We start from the raw sequence: 19,979 nt of genomic DNA, 5'->3' as shown, positions 1-19,979 counted from the left end.
GGTGGGAGTATGGAATGAGCTGCCAGACGAGGTGGTAAATGCAGGTTCTTTTTTAACATTTAAGAATAAGTTGGACAGATACATGGATGGGAGGTGTATGGAGGGATATGGTCCGTGTGCAGGTCAGTAGGACTAGGCAGAAAATGGTTCGGCACAGCCAAGAAGGGCCAAAAGGCCTGTTTCTGTGCTGTAGTTTCTATGGTTCTATGGTTCTACCTCATGTAGAAGGACTGTTTAGGGCCCTGAGTGTAAGTGAGGGAAGAGGTTAGCAGCAGGTGCAGCACTTAGTGTGGTTGCAGGGTTAAGTGCCTGGAGGGGGAAATTGGTGTTGATGGATGAGTGAACAAGGGAGTCATGGAGAGTGCACTCTCTGTGGAAAGCAGAGGGGGAGGGAGAAGATGTGCCTGGTGGTGGGAGCCTGTTGGAGATGGCAGAAGCTGTGGAGAATGATATGTTGGATGTGAAGGCTTGTGGGGTGGTGGGTGATGATTAAGGGAAGTCTTTCCCTGTTATGTTTGGGGGTAATGGAGCGAGGGCAGACATGCAGGAAATAAGTGAGATGTAGGTGAGGGCTGCATTGTCAACAATGAGGTGGGAGGCCCATTTTATTTTCGAAAAAGGAGGAGATCTCATGTTGAGGACTTTAGATTCTTAGGCACAATCCTAGATGTTCAGGGAGTAGAAAATCTGACAGATTCACACTCCCCTGAGTGAAGAAACTTCTCCTTATTTCAGTGTGAGTTGTTTTATTCCTTATCCAGGGAAATTGGCCCCTTGTTTTGGATTCCCCAACAAGGGCAATTTGAACAATTGATAGATGTTTGGTATTTTAAAGAGGTCATCTCTCATTCCTCTAAACACCTGATAGTGAAGGCTCATTCTATTAAGCTTCTTCTCTTAAAAGGGGCTTGTCAATCCAAAAATCGATTTTCTGTACCTAAGGAAGATTTAAGGTAAGGATACCTTTCCTTAGATAAAGAGATTAAAATTGTACTTTTTTCCCGTAGATATGGTCTTACAAAGCCCTGTATACATATACAATAAAAGGCCCATATTATACTGAACCCAAAACCCTTGCAACATTATTTGCATCACTTATTTCTTGTGTGATTGCAAATTAATTTTAGTTTCAAAACAAAAAAAACTCCCCAATACCTCTGAATACCAATAATACCACTTAAAACAAAAATGGCTTATCTGTTTTTCCCTATCAGCATAAAAATTCACATGATTCCATATTGTATTCTAATTTCTAATCACACTTTATTTTAGTTAACATCACACTTTATCGATTGCTTGCTCAATAAAATGTGGTCTCTCTTACCCAAAGTTTTCTTTCCCCCACTTATTTAAATATTTATGCTAGTGAAGTGAGGGACTAATTGGTAAGGATCATATAATTTTGCTCACTCTCCAACTATTTAAGCACCTCGATCTGTTCAGAGATTAGATTTAGATAATTCACTTGTGCATAAATTTGACTTCAAATCTACCGCTGTTGAACCCATGAACACTCCCGCACTACTTTTTTTTCTCATTTTGCACTAATTTATTTATTGAGATACTTTACTTTATTACTTTATTGTTGCCAAACAATTGATACTAGAGCGTACAATCATCACAGCGATATTTGATTCTGCGCTTCATGCTTCCTGGAGTATAAATCGATAGTAAATATACTAAAAATTTAAATTATATATCATAAATAGAAAATAGAAAAGGGAAAGTAAGGTAGTGCAAAAAAAAGACCGAGAGGCAGGTCCGGATATTTGGAGGGTACGGCCCAGATCCGGGTCAGGATCCGTTCAGCAGTCTTATCACAGTTGGAAAGAAGCTGTTCCCAAATCTGGCCGTACGAGTCTTCAAGCTCCTGAGCCTTCTCCCGGAGGGAAGAGGGATGAAAAGTGTGTTGGCTGGGTTGGTCGTGTTCTTGATTATCCTGGCAGCACTGCTCCGACAGCGTGCAGTGTAAAGAGAGTCCAAGAACGGAAGATTGGTTTTGTGTGATGTGCTGGGCTGTGTTCACGATCTTCTGCAGCTTCTTTCGGTCTGGGACAGGACAACTTCCATACCAGGTTGTGATGCACCCTAGAAAAATGCTTTCTATGGTGCACCTATAAAAATTAGTGAGGGTTTGAGGGGACGGGCCAAATTTCTTTAGCTTTCTCAGGAAGTAAAGGCACTGGTGGGCCTTCTTGGCAATGGACTCTGCTTGGCTGGACCAAGTCAGGTCATTTGTGATATTGAGGATACAGCACGGAATAGACCGTTCCTGCCATTCAAGTTCACCCAGCAAACCCCTCATTTAATCCGAGTCTAATCATGGGGGGAGAAAAAATCACATGACCAATTAACCTAACAACCAGTACGTCTTTGGACTGTGGGAGGAAACCGGATCATCCAGAGGAAATCCACTCAGTCAGAGGGAGAACGCCTTACAGGCAGTGGCGGGAATGGAACCCTGCAATGTAAAGCATTGTGCTAACCATCATGCTGCTGTGCCATCCTTAAACTTCCTACTGTAATTTACGGTTTTAATTATTATGTTTGCAATGTACTGATGCAACATAACAACAAATTTCATGACAAAAAACAGTGATATTAAACCTGATTCTGATTCTATATATATTACAAGTGATAAGATGACCCATCAATCCTTTGGTCCATAAAGGCAGTGGGAGAGACAATGGAATTACAAATGAACCAGATTTCTGCCTTAAGATTTGGATAAAGCTTTGTGATTAGATTTCTACTATTCCAGAAGCCTGTTAATGGAAATTGCTGGTGAGATGTCCTTTTTATCCCATTATTCCTATTAAGGAGACACCATTGAAAGCTTGTGTATTGATTCCAACTGGCAATATCATGCCTTTTAGTACCAGAGAACTGAAGTCATTACACCATCATTAACAAGATTTGATTAGCTGCTAACCAACATACATAAAGCCCAATAGCAACGGATCTATTTTGAGCAAAATCAACTCAATTAATCATGTTAGCTCTCCTTTGTTTATCACCAGCCACAGCACTGTGTTGGCTGTACAGGGACAAATATCTGACTTCTGTTTTTGTTGAAGTGCTTACATCAGCAGATCCGGAAGAAAAGGGGACAAATCAGCAGCGCGTTTAGCACAATGGATGTTGCAGAAGCTGGAAATCTTGGGCAGTGCACACAAAGTTCTGGCAGATTTCAGCAAGTCAGGCAGCCTCTGTGGAGGAGAACAAACAGTCGTCGCTTCAGGCCAAGGCATGTCCTGATGGAGGGTCTCAGCCCAAGCTGTCAATTGTTTATTCCTCTCCATAGATACTGCCTGACTTGCTGAGTCCCTTTAGCATTTTGTGTGTGCAGTAAAGTTAAACTATTATGGTACAGTTTTAACTTAGACTAGTAGACTGTAAGGCATATGACATAGGAGCAGTATGGAGCCTTTTGGCCCATTGAGTCTACTCTGAGGTAAGCTGCAGCCAGGACAACCCAAGTCAACAAGCCAGCTCCTTAATAGAAGAAGGGTCTTGGACCGATACATCGACTGTTTATTCATTTCCATCAATGCTGCCTGACCTGCTGAGTTCCTCCAGCATTTTGTGTGTGTTCCTTTGGATTTTTAGCATCTGTAGAATTTCTCATGTTTATCCTTACCAGAGACTGTGAGGGATTTCAACTCTCAATTCTCAATTCAATATTGAAAAGACCTGCATTCATGTAACACCTCATACAACTTCAGCTACCATCATCAGTGAGTCCTAGGGTTAGAGGACTGTAAAGGCCTTAAAAGGCAGCAGCAAAAAAGAGCTTTGACCAGAGGCCAATCGGACATCGGAGGTTTGGAGAACAGGGAACTTCAATCAGGTCCACTGCCTGAGAATAATAAGCAAAAGTGGGTCATGGCAGCGATAAAGTGCTTCAACCAGCAACCAGCTGGCATTTGGGTTTGATTAGTAAGAGCAAATTAAAGGAAGGCAGGGGCAAGTGCAGCTGCCATTGTCTGAGTGGACACAGTCAGAGGGGTGATCTTGAGGCTTTAGCTCTTTGAGATGCCAGCGAAGAGAGGCTTCAGACAGAGAAAGCAAAGAAAAGAAAAGCTCATGTTTTTTCCTTCTCTTCTTTATAGCTGCTCAGCTGGGACAGTGGAGGTGCCAGGCAGAATAGTGAAATGCTTCTCTTGTGGGATGTGGGGGGCAAGAAAATAGCAGATGAATTGATTTTGCATTAGTCTTCACTGTGGAAGACGCTAGTGGTATGGTGGAAGTTCCAGGTGTCAGGAGGCATGAAGTGCAGTTACCATATCTGGAGAGAACGTTATTGGGAAACTGAAAGATCTGAAGGTAGCTAAGTCACCTGGACCAGATTGTGTACACCCCAGAGTTCTGAACGAAGTGGCTGAAGAGGTAGTGGAGTCATTAGTAATGATCTTTCAATAGTAACTAGATTCTGGAATAGTTCAGGTGGAATGGAAAATTACAGGTGTTACTTCACTTTTCAAGAAGGAAGAGAGGCAGAAGAAATTATAGGCCAGTTACTCTGACCTCAGTGGTCGGGAAAATGTTAGAGTCACTTATTATGGATAAGGTCTCCGGGTACTTGAAGGCACATGATAAAATAGGCTGTAGTCAGCATGGTTTCCTCAAGGGAAAACGTTCTCTGACATATCTGTTGGAATTCTTTGAAGAAGTAACAAGCAGGATAGACAAAGGGAATCCGTTGATGTTGTGTGCTTGGATTTTTAGAAGGCCTTTGACAAGGTGCTACACATGAGGTTGCTTAACAAGCTACAAGCCCATGGTGTTAGAGGGAAGATTCTAGCATTGATAAAACAGTGGCTGATTGGCAGGAAGCAAAGAGAGGGAATAAAGGGAGCCTTTTCTGACTGACTGCCGGTGACTAGTGGTGTTCCAATGTTTTTATGTTGTATGTCAATGATTTGGATGATGGAATTGATGGCTTTGTTGCAAAGTTTGTAGATGATATGAAGATAGGTGGAAGGACAGGTAATTCTGAGGAAGTTGAGAGGCTACAGGAGGGCGTTGACAGATTAAGAGAATAGGCAAAGAAATGGCAGATGGAATACAGAGTTGGGAAGCGTACAGTCATGCACTTTGGTAGAAGAAATGGAAGGATTGTCTGTTTTCTAAATGGAGAGAAAATACAAAAACTGAGGTGCAAAGGGGTTTGGGAGTCCTTGTACAGGATTCCCTAAAGGTTAATTTTCAGGTTGACTCTGTGGTGAGCAAGGCAAATGCAATGTTAGCATTCATTTCAAGAGGACTAGAATATAAAAGCAAGGATGTAATGTTGAAACTTTATAAAGCGTGGGTGAGGCCTCACTTGCAATATTGTGAGCAGGTTTGGGCCCCTTATCTTAGAAAGGATGTGCTGAAACTGGAGAGGGTTCAAAGAAGGTTCATGAAAACAATTCCAGGATTAAATGGTTTGTCATATGAAGAGTGCTTGATGTCTCTAGGCCTGTATTCACTAGAATTCAGAAGAATGAGGGTTGACCTCATTGAAACCAATCAAATGGTGAAAGGCCTTGATAGAGTGGATGTGGAGAGGATGTTTCCTATGGTGCGAGAGTCTAAGACCAGAGGACACAGCCTCAGAATAGAGGGGTATCCTTTTAGAATAGAGATAAGGAGGAATTTCTTTGGCCAGAGAGTGATGAATCTGTGGAATTCTTTGCCACAGGCAGCTGTGGGGGCCAAGTATTTATATATATGTTTAAGGCAGAGGTTGTTAGATTCTTGATTGGTCAGGGCATGAAGGGATATGGGGGAGAAGGCAGGAGATTGGGGCTGAGAGGAAAATCGGATTAGCCGTGATGAAATGGTGGAGATGGGCCAAATGGTCTAATTCTCCTCCTATATCTTATGGGGGTGTGTGTGGTGGGGGGGGGGAACACAGGAAAAGGGATCGCTTTGTTGTTAATGTTTCTGCTTGTATTGTTCTGCTGAACACTGTGGGCGTACCATGTTGATAACAGAATGTGTGGTGACACTTGTGGGCTGCCCCCAGCACACCCAAGCTTGTGTTGGTTGTTAATGCAAACGAGGCATTTCAATGTGCATGTGATAAGTGAATCAGATTTATCTGCAATGATAACAATGAAACTGAAATCTGAAATTTGTGTCGTTATGCGGCAAACCAACTAGCTAAAACAATAATTAAAACAACAGCAAAGTAAACACCTAAATATGGAGTCACCCACGGCAGGCAAAGCCAAAGTTTAGACCATTTGGTTAGTTACAGCAGCAGTTACCTCATCTGATGTGTTGAAACACAATAAGGGGGGAATCATTTATTATAACATTTAAAACAACACAAAAAGCTGAGAATGTGACACAATTTTTAAAAAAAAGTACCACCACAGGTAGCTCCAAATAGATAAGTCCACTGTATTAGAAATCTATATTTTAAAAAAAATCTGAAAATGCTGATTATGTCTAGAAGAACAGTTTTAAAACTAAGGCAGTAGAAGATTTAAGCTTCATAATCTCCAGATATTCCATCACAAAGTCATTGATGGGAAACCATTTCCCTCCAGCACTGAAAATAAAGTCTAAGAAAGTCAGCACTGTAAGATTATCACTTGTCTTGGTTATGACTATTGACTTATTTTTTTTATTGAGCTGCAGTCACTATTTTAATGTAGTGAAGAAGATATAAACTTATAATACCCCACCTCCCCCTCGTACCCCATCCGTTATTTATTTATATACACACATTCTTTTTCTCTCTCTCTTTTTCTCCCTCTGTCACTCTCACTATACCCCTTGCCCATCCTCTGGGTTTTTCCCCCCTTCCCCCTTTTCTTTCACCCTAGGCCTCCTGTCCCATGATCCTCTCATATCCTTTTTGCCAATCAACTGTCCAGCTCTTGGCTCCATTCCTCCCCCTCCTGTCTTCTCCTATCATTTCGGATCTCCCCCTCACCCTCCCCCCCCCACTTTCAAATCTCTTACTAGCTCTTCTTTCAGTTAGTCCTGACGAAGGGTCTCGGCCCGAAACGTCGACTGTACTTCTTCCTAGAGGTGCTGCCTGGCCTGCTGCGTTCACCAGCAACTTTGATGTGTGTCACTATTTTAATATTTTTTAAGTGAAACAGCGAGGAGTCTTCTGGGCCCTCAAGCCATGGTGCCCTAGCAACCCCATTATCTTATCATGGGGCAATTTACAATGACCAATGAACTTACCCTGTATGTCTTTGGACTATGGGAGGAAACCGGAGCACCCAGAGAAAACCCATGCTTTCCATGGGAAGGACGTACAGAGAATCCCTACAAAGGATGCCAAAATTGAACTCTGGAACACCCTGAGCTGGAATAGTGTCCTGCTAACCACTACGGGTGAAATGCTTTTTTGAATCCCATAGTACTACTAGTTCAGAAATCATTGTGGAATTTTGCTTGTCCCCTTTAAAATCAAAACATATCACTTAACAATGTTTCCATTGAAAGGAGTAAAATATTCACTTTGATCTGGGAATTAGTGACTTTTCACTGATCCCCTTTAACAGGTTTCTTATTTGGTGCACTCATTATAAAAGAGGTATAGGCCTGTATGTCTTTGACCATGCCACTGGATATACACTAGTTACCCAGTTCCCAATCTGTCTTATCAAAGAAAGAAATTCTGCCTTTCCTTTAAGGGTCATTGGATGTATTTGAGGCAGAGGTTTCTTGGTTCTTGGTTAATCAGGGTGTGAAAGGTTACGTGGAAAAGGCTGGAGAATGGGGAATGGATCAGCCATGATGAATGGGTATAGCAGACTCAGTGGGCCAAATGGCCTACTTTTGCTTCTATGTCTTATGGTCTTAATGATTCCTTTGGGATACAACCAAGAGGAGAAGCTCCTAGCATTGGGAATTCTCATTTCCTATTGGTCTACACTTTTACACATGATGTAGAAAGATGTCAAAAAGATACAAGCTAGGAGGATGATACAAATGGATCTGAGGTAGGTGGATATCAGGAGATGGGAGTGGGAGAGGGGAGTCCTTGTAGATGCAGCCCATACCCACCTTAAAAAAGGATTTTTTTTCCTCATATGAAGTTCAGGGTGGTCTGTGTGTGATCTTCAGTTCTCGGTTCCCCAGTCTCAACTCTTTCCCTCCTACAGATGCTGCTCAACTCGCTGAGTTCCTCCAGCACATTGTTTGTTGCTGAACAGATGGGTAGTTGAATTAATTGAACTATGGCATGCTTTAGTACATTTATTTATTGTAAAATACTGTAAGATGATGTTACTTTAGGATTCACAATGCAAATCTTAAATAACAGATAAGAACATGAATGAGTGGGAAGGTATTTCTTTCGGTGATTCATAAATTCAGAGACAGATAGGAGCAAGATTGAAAATCTGGCTGAATGGTGCCATAACAATTACCTCTTACTCAATGTCCGCAAGACCAAGGAGATGCTTATTGACTTCAGGAGGAAGAAACCAGAGGTCCAACAGCCAGCCCTTATCAGAGGATCATAAGTGGAGAGGGTCAGCAACTTTTAAATTTCTTGCTATTATTATTTTGGAGGACTTATCCAAGACCTAACACATAAGTGCAACTACAAAGAAAGCATGGCAACACCTCTACTTCCTTAGGAGTTTGCAAAGATTCAGTATGACATCTAAAACTTTGACAGATTTATACAGATGTGTAGTGGCGAGTATATTGACTGACTGATTCGCTGCCTGGTATGGAAACACCAATGCTCTTGAATAGAAAATCCGACAAAAAATAATGTATACCGCTCACAAGCTTTCCCCATCATTGGGCACATCTACAGAAAATGTTGTGGCAGGAAAGCAAAATCCTTCACAAGAGACCCCAACCACCCAGGCCATGCTCTCTTCTCACTGCTGCCATCAGAAAGAAGGTACAGGAGCCTCACGACTCACACCACCAGGTTCAGGAACAGTTATTACCCCTCAACCATCAGGCATTTGAACCAAAGGGGATGACTTCAGCTTCACATTTCCCATCATTGAAATATCCTCACGACCTCTGAACTTACTCAAGGACTCTTCATCTCATATTAGACCATAAGACATAAGAGCAGAATAAGGCCATTCAGCCATTGAGTTTGCTCTATCATTCTATCATGGCTGATCCCAGATCCCACTCAACCCCATACACCTGCCTTCTCGCCATATCCTTTAATGCCCTGACTGATCAGGAAACTATCAACTTCCACCTTAAATGTACCTACAGAGTTGGCCTCCAACACAGTCTGTGGCAGAGCGTTCTGCAGATTCACTACTCTGGCTAAAAAAATTCCTCCTTACCTCTGTTTTAAAAGGTTGCCCCTTAACTTTGAGGCTGTGCCCTCAAGTTCTGGATACCCCCACCAGAGGAAACATCCTCTCCACATCTGCTATATCTAGTCCTTCCAACATTCGGTAGGTTTCAATGAGATCTCCCCTGAATTCTCCTAAATTCCAGTGAGTACAGGCCCAAAGCTACCAAAAACGTCTCATATGTTAACCCCTTCATTCCTGGAACCATCCTCGTGGCTCTCCTCTGAACTGTCTCCAATGACAACACATCCTTTCCAAGATATGGGGCCCAAAACTGTTGACAGTACTCCTAGTGCAGCCTGACTAGTGTCTTATAAAGGCTCAGCATTATCTCCTTGTTATCTGAATAGGTTCTCGATATTTATTATTATTATTTTTCTTTTTGTATTTGAACAGATTGTTGTCTTTTGCACACTGGTTGAATACACAAGTAGGTGCGGTTTTTCATTGATTCCATTTTGGCTATTATTTGATTCTGGATTTATTGAGTACACTCACAAGAAAATGAATCTGATGATTGTATATGGTGACATATTTGTACTTTGATAATAGGGATGCACACTATTAGATGGGGGCTTTCAGTTCACTTTGACCATACAGGAACAAGACAGAGGATTATTTCCATCGTCATTAGATAGTAAACTGAAATAAATTATTGTTCTAAAATAAAAATGGAACTGGGCATCGGAACAGTGACATCTGAAGGATCAGCCCGTAACACAGAACAAAAGAATGCTATGATTGAAGCAATGACTAGTAAATAGATAGAAAAGAGTTTTAGGCTGATTTAAGTTGGATGGCTTCTATTTTCCAAAAGACTATGGAATGCACAGAAATATGGCGATGATGAGAATTATTTTTTACCTTGGAAGTACTTACCATATCTTATCTTCCCAAAACCAGAAGTGTGTGATGATCAGGGTAGTAGATATCTCAACCAACCCTTTAGCAACAAACCAGTACAGTCCACAACTCAAGGAGGACATGGTAGAACACAACACTGTTTGCAATTATTTTCAAAATTTTACATAGCAAATGAAGTCAGCTAAATAAAGCCAAAAAAGGTTTGAATGATTGGCCATCCTGACCCAGTAATCTTTCGAGAACAAATCTGGGAGAAGTCACCTCTGCAAAAGGACATAATTCTTATTTCTGCTGCAAATAATTAGGTTGTATTGGCTGTTAACAGAATTGATGCATTTCACTGTATGTTTTGATGTACGTGATAAATACATGAATCTGAATATTATTTCTGCTGCAAATATTCTTCTGTGATTGTAAGAATGGAGTCATATATTTAGAATGAAATGGAATTACTTTCTTCTGCACAGTTAATCAAACTACTGTTGCATTTTGTTCATGAATACCTTCAGTAAAAAAAAAGTGCACAGAATAAATGAAAACAGACATGTTTGGCTTTAGGTAACTGTGAATTATTTTTACTAAATGCTAGATACATTTTGGAGTAAGTTACTTATAGATCCCATGATCTTCTAGTTCTGCATAACTGCATACTTTGAATATATTTGTGATTACATGTTCCACTCTGTTAGAAACAAACTGTAACTGCAAATCACTGAAGTTTCTCCAGCTTTTTTGCTTCCTTAGCGTGCAAATTTTCAGTCTACTTAGTAGTTAGTATTTATGCCTATAGAGGGAGCTGTTGACCTATTCAAAGTTAACAATTTTCAGTAATTAAATTGTACATCAAAAGAAGTATATTTTGCTTTTACATGAAACAATTTGTTTCCACAGTAATGTGCAATCATAATGGTAATCCTGCGCTGTGATATTGTTGTTTTTATCATGATAGTTTCATTATTGTGAAAATTACATAATAATTTTAATTTTTATTTAGACTTACAGTACGGAAATGGGCCCTTCCAGCCCAATCAGCCCACGCAATTACATCCATGTGACCAATTAACCTTCTAACCCATACATCTTTCGAATGTGTGAGGAAACTCATGCAGTCACAGGGAAAACATGCAAACTCCTTCCAGACAAATGGGAGAATTAAATCTGGGTCTATGGTGCCATAACAATGTTACACTAACCGCTACGTCGGAGATGGTATTAAACAGGAAATTAGAAATGTGTGCAATAAAGGAACAGCAGTTATAATGGGTGACTTCAATCTACATGTAGACTGGGTGAACCAAATTGGTAAAGGTGCTGAGGAAGAGGATTTCTTGGAATGTATGCGGGATGGTTTTTTGAACCAACATGTCGAGGAACCGACTAGAGAGCAGGCTATTCTGGACTGGGTTTTGAGCAATGAGGAAGGGTTAATTAGCGATCTTGTCGTGAGAGGCCCCTTGGGTAAGAGTGACCATAATATGGTGGAATTCTTCATTAACATGGAGAGTGACGTAGTTAATTCAGAAACAAAGGTTCTGAACTTAAAGAGGGGTAACTTTGAAGGTATGAGACATGAATTAGCTAAGATAGACTGGCAAATGACACTTCAAGGATTGACGGTGGATATGCAATGGCAGGCATTTAAAGGTTGCATGGATGAACTACAACAATTGTTCATCCCAGTTTGGCAAAAGAATAAATCAAGGAAGGTAGTGCACCCGTGGCTGACAAGAGAAATTAGGGATAGTATCAATTCCAAAGAAGTAGCATACAAATTAGCCAGAGAAAGTGGCTCACCTGAGGACTGGGAGAAATTCAGAGTTCAGCAGAGGAGGACAAAGGGCTTAATTAGGAAGGGGAAAAAAGATTATGAGAGAAAACTGGCAGAGAACATAAAAACGGACTGTAAAAGCTTTTATAGATATGTAAAAAGGAAAAGACTGATAAAGACAAATGTAGGTCCCCTGCAAACAGAAACAGGTGAATTGATTATGGGGAGCAAGGACATGGCAGACCAATTGAATAATTACTTTGGTTCTGTCTTCACTAAGGAGGACATAAATAATCTTCCAGAAATAGTAAGGGACAGAGGGTCCAGTGAGATGGAGGAACTGAGCGAAATACATGTTAGTAGGGAAGTGGTGTTAGGTAAATTGAAGGGATTGAAGGCAGATAAATCCCCAGGGCCAGATGGTCTGCATCCCAGAGTGCTTAAGGAAGTGGCCCAAGAAATAGTGGATGCATTAGTGATAATTTTTCAAAACTCGTTAGATTCTGGACTAGTTCCTGAGGATTGGAGGGTGGCTAATGTAACCCCACTTTTTAAAAAAGGAGGGAGAGAGAAACCGGGGAATTATAGGCCGGTTAGCCTAACGTCGGTGGTGGGGAAACTGCTGGAGTCAGTTATCAAGGATGTGATAACAGCACATTTGGAAAGCGGTGAAATGATCGGACAAAGTCAGCATGGATTTGTGAAAGGAAAATCATGTCTGACGAATCTCATAGAATTTTTTGAGGATGTAACTAGTAGAGTGGATAGGGGAGAACCAGTGGATGTGGTATATTTGGATTTTCAAAAGGCTTTTGACAAGGTCCCACACAGGAGATTAGTGTGCAAACTTAAAGCACATGGTATTGGGGGTAAGGTATTGGTGTGGGTGGAGAATTGGTTAGCAGACAGGAAGCAAAGAGTGGGAATAAACGGGACCTTTTCAGAATGGCAGGCGGTGACTAGTGGGGTACCGCAAGGCTCAGTGCTGGGACCCCAGTTGTTTACAATATATATTAATGACTTGGATGAGGGAATTAAATGCAGCATCTCCAAGTTTGCGGATGACACGAAGCTGGGTGGCAGTGTTAGCAGTGAGGAGGATGCTAAGAGGATGCAGGGTGACTTGGATAGGTTGGGTGAGTGGGCAAACTCATGGCAGATGCAATTTAATGTGGATAAATGTGAAGTTATCCACTTTGGTGGCAAAAATAGGAAAACAGATTATTATCTGAATGGTGGCCGATTAGGAAAAGGGGAGGTGCAACGAGACCTGGGTGTCATTATACACCAGTCATTGAAAGTGGGCATGCAGGTACAGCAGGCGGTGAAAAAGGCGAACGGTATGCTGGCATTTATAGCGAGAGGATTCGAGTACAGGAGCAGGGAGGTACTACTGCAGTTGTACAAGGCCTTGGTGAGACCACACCTGGAGTATTGTGTGCAGTTTTGGTCCCCTAATCTGAGGAAAGACATCCTTGCCATAGAGGGAGTACAAAGAAGGTTCACCAGATTGATTCCTGGGATGGCAGGTCTTTCATATGAAGAAAGACTGGATGAACTGGGCTTGTACTCGTTGGAATTTAGAAGATTGAGGGGGGATCTGATTGAAACGTATAAGATCCTAAAGGGATTGGACAGGCTAGATGCGGGAAGATTGTTCCCGATGTTGGGGAGGTCTAGAACGAGGGGTCACAGTTTGAGGATAGAGGGGAAGCCTTTTAGGACCGAGGTTAGGAAAAACTTCTTCACACAGAGAGTGGTGAATCTGTGGAATTCTCTGCCACAGCAAACTGTTGAGGCCAGTTCATTAGCTATGTTTAAAAGGAAGTTAGATATGGCCCTTGTGGCTACAGGGGTCACGGGGTATGGAGGGAAGGCTGGGTTCTGAGTTGGATGATCAGCCATGATCATAATAAATGGCGGTGCAGGCTCGAAGGGCCGAATGGCCTACTCCTGCACCTATTTTCTATGTTTCTATGTTTCTATGTTACCATACTGTCTCAAATGATTACCAAATAGATTTTAACATTCCAAGTTAGACCACAGAATAAGTCACAGTCCCTCGCTTCTAGGGAATAAAATGCTGCTTGAAATTGTATGCCGTAGACAAAGCTCTACCATTGTTTGGAGTCATTGGAATATTCCACACTGAGGCCTGTGAATGTTACACCATTATGTACTCAAGGTGGAAATAGGGAAGTTTTTGGAGTATAGGGAAAGGAAAGCTTAATGAGATTGAGAATCCATCAGGGTTGAGTTCTACAATCAGATCTTACCAAATGGCAGAGCAGATATGAGGGGCTGTATGACTACTTCTAATTCTCAATTATATTAGCAAACTTCCCTCAATTATCAGCCAAATAATGGAAGAGGAATAGCTAGAAAAGAGGGGGGAGGAGGGGAGGTCTTCAAGCCGGGTTGAAACGCCAAGCAATGGAAGTTCCTCTATCCAGCATCTTGTTTGTAAACATACAGTCGCCGGAGAACAAAACTGAGGACCTGAGGGCAAGCTTCTTTTCCGTCTTGTGGGGTGCAGTCTTTCGTTGATTCTATTGTGTTTCTTGGAGTTGCTGAGTATGCCCACAAGAAAACAAATCTAAAGGTTCTATATGGTGACATATATGTACTGTACTTTGATAATAAACTTACTTTGAACAAGAGTTGTAGATTCATTGAAATTGAGCCCGTAGGTTATGGAGTCAGTTCAGCATTGAGGTGAGTGAAGTTGTCCAGACTGGTTCTGCAGCCAGACGTTTGAAGGATAATAACTGTTCCTGAACTTGGTGGTGTGAAACTTAAGGCTCTTGTACCTCCAGCGAGAAGAGAGCATGACCTGGATGATGGTAGACCTTGGTGAAGGGTGTTGCTTTCTTCTGGCAACGTGCCTTGTAGATGTGCTCAGAGGTGAGTAGGGCTTTTCCCGTGATGGGCTGGGCTGTATCCACTACTTCTCGTTGACTTTTCTGTTCTTGGATATTGATGTTTCCATTCCAGGCTGTGATGCAACCTGTCAGGATACTCTACATTATATATCTATAGAAGCTTGTTAAAGTTTTAGATAACATACTAAATCTGTGCAAACTTCTAAGAAAGTAGAGGTGCTGCTTTGCCTGCTTTGTAATGACTTTGCAATTTGTAAAGTCAGTCCACTACAACTCACATATGTTGTTCGTTGTATCTTAGCACAAATAGAAGACACATTTCATTTTCCTGATGTGCACTTATTGGGTTAGCATTCTTGAAATCTGTTAGTAGTACCTGTAGTGTATTCAATATGGCAGTAATATTTGAATAATATATTGTTTGATTAAGCATTCTTTCTTTGTTTACATAATTCATTACGGGTTATGTGTAAGAAGTATGTGAATGGCATACGTCATTACACCATCATGCCATATGTGAGTGCCTCACTTAAAAAAAAAGGAAATCTAAGTAGACTTTTTCTTTTGATTACTGTCTGGAGTTACAAAACATAACAGTGGCAATAAGGAGATTTTAAAACAAAACCAGGATGACTATCTACTAGTTGAAGCATAGCACATTTTTCTTTGGAAGGGGAGAAAGACATTTAAATTTTAAAAAGGCAGAAATCGAATGAAAATAACAAGCTAACCATGGCCAAGAGTTATAAACATTGAGAACTGGGTGATGATATTAATAAATTTAAGGAAAAAAAGCAGAAATGACTGGCTACATTGGAAAGATAGACCCATTCAATTGCACAACATATAACTTAATTATGTATACTGAACGAATCGAGCAATATTTTGAAGCAAGTGAAATAGGCGATGAAAAATGAGTGTCAGTGTTGCTGAGTGCAATATGTGGAAAAACATACAGTTGCTTAGAAGTTTACATGCTCTAACCAAATCAGCTGAAATGAGCTTTACTGAAATTGTGAAAATAAGCAGGAACATTTAGAACTGAAGCTGTTGTTGATTGCAGAATGCTTTAGGTTTCATAAGTGGAACCAAAAGGAAGGGGAGACCATTTAAGCTTATGTAGCTGAATTGAAGAGATTGTTAGTTTAGTGATGGGCTTAATGATGCACTGAGAGATTGTTTAACTTGTGGCTTCTTCCAACAAATATGGCGCCTCACAGAAGCACAACTGAGATTTAAAAGAGCAGTTGAAATCTCTGTATCAATGAAAACTGCAAGTGGAGACACAACTGAGTTACAGTCAGGAATGAAAGTGAGCATGAGCAAATTTGCAATATCTAAACAGAAACCTGCTTGGTGAGACAGATTGTGTTAAGAGCTCATTGTGGCAAGAGCTCATATACACAAAACCAATGCAAGTTTAAAGGCAAAATTTGCAGAAAATGCAACAAATTAGAAGACATACAAAGAGCATGTCGGTCAGATGAAAATTAATGGACTACACAGGGAAGAGAAAAAGATAAAAAGTCAAGTTGCAGTTTAAAAAGAAGTATTAATCTGCATGCTGTTGATGCAATATCTGTTAATGATGAGAGTGACACAGGATTGGGAAGCTTTGAGATTAACATTGTGAAAACTAACAACTGATGAGCAATATGGCTTACACCAGAAGCGAACAGCAAATTAATTAAAATGTAATTAGATACTGGCTCAGCTGTTTCAGTCACTCCACAAAATGAGTTTGAACAGCATTTCAAAGATATTGAACTGAAGCCTGCTGATACCTGACTGGAGAACTTTTCTGGAGAAAAGATAACTCCTGTGGGAATGATATTCGTAACATTGAAATACAACAATCAACAAGCCACTTTGGGTTTGTATGTAGTAAAAGCAGGAGTGACAGCATTGTGAGACCATGATTGGTTGAGATAACTATAACTTCATTTGAAATCCATCCACTATTTGCATGCCACGTTCCCTGCATAGTAAGCTGAAAGTGAATTAAGAAAGGTACTGGATGATGCCACAACAGTTTTCAAGGATAGCATTGGAAAACTCAAACATATTAAGAGTAAAATATTGTTAAAAGAAAATGCCACACCCAAGTTTTACAAAGCCTGTCCAGTTCCTCATACTATCTGAGATAAAGCAGCCAGTAAGCTGCTTGTAAATCACATGGAGATGAGCGGAATTCTTTCCAAGGTTAAGTGGAGTCTATGGACAATGCCAATGGTCATATGTTACGAGTGATGTAATTGAATGCCACATAACCTTTGCATCACGTTCCCTTACTGTTGCAGAGTAAAAATACACAGAGATTGATAGAGGGGCCTTGAATCTGGTTTGGGATGTAAAACATTTCAACTAGTACCTGTATGGGAGAGACTTCACCCTCATTACTAATCAAGAATCTCAGAAAAAGAGAAGAATCTCAGGGTTGTATGTGTGATAGGAATGTACTCTGATAATAAATTTTACTTTGAACTGCGATCAACCACTAGTGTCCAATTTCAATCCACAGAAGGGTGTTCCACTAACTGCAGTAGCACAAATGCAGAGATTCGCTCTGTTTCTTGGAGGTTGCAATTACTAGATCGACTTCAAGAGGACAACTAATCATGGAAGTGCTGTTGGGTTGCCTTGTTTACCCTTGGAAAAGGAAATACCTGAAAAATTGACAAAAGAGGACACTCCTCTTGATGCATTCTCCATAATACAAATCGAAAGTCTCCCTATTATGGCAGAGATCATGCAAGGGGAAACCAGAAAGGACCCCACACTGTCTCATTTCTACATGACAACCCAAAATGGTTGGAATATGCAACAAAAATTCCAGCTCCCCCCTTTTTACCATCATGGGCATGAACTTTGCCCTTGACAGGGGTTGCCTTATGTAGGGATTGAGAGTTGTTGTACTATTCAAGTTGAGAGCTAAAGTGTTGGAGGAGCTACATGCAGTTCATCCAGGCCACCCATGGGCACAGATTTCTTGGTAGTAGCGGATGCAGCTGCAACTTGGCCTGGCGTGTTCCCAATAGCTTCCACAACAACTTCGTGCACCGTTAATGTGTTGAGAAGCCTCTTTTCAATGAATGGTGTTCCAAAACACTTAGTCAGTAACAATGGACCACAGTCTGTTGTGGAACAGCTTCAGTCATTCCTGAAAATGAATAGAATAAGACATATTACATCTGCATCGCATCATCCAGTTTCGCATGGCCTTGTGGAGAGCTCACTGCAAGCAAGGTCAACAGAGCACCTACACTGAACCAGAAACTCACCAATTTCCTCTTTGCATATCGCAATGCAGCACACCACACAAGCAACAATTCATCAACGATGCTGTTCCTGGGTCGTCCTTTGTGCTCATGCTTGAATCTCCTCAAATCCAGTCTCAAAAGGAGCATGCAGGACAAACAGCTGAGACAAATTGAGGACTCTTCAAACGAGGGGGTTTGATGTTTCACTCCTGGACAAGCAGTTCTGGCGAGGGACTAGAGAGATGTTCAAAAGTGGGTACTTGGAAAGATTAAAGACGGAACTGGACCACTCTCCTACACAGTAGAGATTGTGTCTGATGTCATCTGGAGATGGCATATTGTTCAGTTGAGGAGAGCAGAGTCAATTATTAGAGAAGAAAGGAGTCCAGAGATTTAGACCTGAAAGGGACAATTTAAACTTTACTATGTTATGGATATCTATATTATAGCTGTATTATATAGCATACTGTTTATATATATTCAGTTTGTGCCAAAAGCATTTAAACTGCCTAGTCACATCGACCTGCACCCCTCATGTTCCCCTTGAACTTTTCACCTTTCATTCTTAGCCCCTGACCTCTAATTGTAGTCCCACCTATTCTCAGTGGAAAATGCCTGCTTGCATTTACCCTGTCTATACCCCTCATAATTTTGTATACCTCTATCAAATCTCCCATTAATTTTCTGTGTTCCAGGATTAAATTCCTAACCTATTCAATCTTTCCTTATAACTTACGTCCTCCAGACCCTAGCTACCTGTGCTTCCATTTTCAATGAATGATGGACCTGTATTCCCAGATCCCTTTGTTCTATCACACTCCTCAGTGCCCTACCGTTCACTATGTAAGACCTACCCTGTTTGGTCCTACTAAAGTGAAACACCTTGCACTGGTCTGCATTAAATTCCATATGCCATTTTTCAGACCATTTTTCCAGCTGGCCCAGATCCCGCTGCAAGCTGTGATAGTCTTCCTTGCTGTCTACCACACCTCTAATCTTGGTGTCATCTGCAAATTTGCTGATCCAGTTAACCACATTACTATCAAGATATTGATATTGATAACAAACAACAACAAACCCAGCACGAAACCCTCTGGCACACCACTACTCACAGGTCTCCAGTCAGAAAGGCAACCATCTACTACAACCCTCTGGCTTCTCCCACAAACCTAATGCCTAATCCAATTTACTACCTCACCTTGATTGCCAAGTGACCGAACCTTCCTGACCAACTTCCCATGTGGGACCTTGTCAAATGCCTTGCTGAAGCCCATGTAGACAACATCCAATGCCTTGCCTTCATCAACTCCCCTAATAACTTCCTTGAAAAACTCGATAAGATTGGTTAGACATGGCCCACTGTACACAAAGTCATGCTGACTATCCCTAATCAGTAACTGTCTATCCAAATACTCATATATCTGGTCCCTTAGGATACCTACCAATAACTTTCCCACTACTGATGTCAGGTTTACCGGCCTATAATTTCATGTTTTAATTTTAGAGCCTTTCTTAAACAGCAGAACAACATCTGCTATCCTCCAATCGTCCAGTTGCCATGGCGAATTTAAATATCTCTGCTAGGGCCCCTGTAGTTTCTGCACTTGTCTCTGACAAAGTCCAAGGGAACACCTTGTCAGACCCTGGGGATTATCCACCCTATTTATTTGCCTCAAGACATCAAACATATCTTTATCTGTAATCTGTAAAGGGTCCGAGACCTCACTGCTGCTTTGCCCCATTTCTATAGACTCTGTGTCCATCTCATGAATAAATACAGCTGCAAAAAATCTATTTAAGATCTCCCCCATCTCTTTTGGTCCCACACATGCATTACCATTCTGATTTTGTCCCTTACAATCATTTTGCTCTTAACATATCTGTCAAATCTCTTAGATTCTCTTTCATTTTG

The sequence above is a fragment of the Mobula hypostoma genome, chromosome 17 (genome assembly GCF_963921235.1).
Source record: "Mobula hypostoma chromosome 17, sMobHyp1.1, whole genome shotgun sequence".
Lineage (NCBI taxonomy): Eukaryota > Metazoa > Chordata > Chondrichthyes > Myliobatiformes > Myliobatidae > Mobula > Mobula hypostoma.
The sequence above is the reverse complement of the archived record's forward strand: the minus strand, read 5'-3'. Positions refer to the sequence as shown.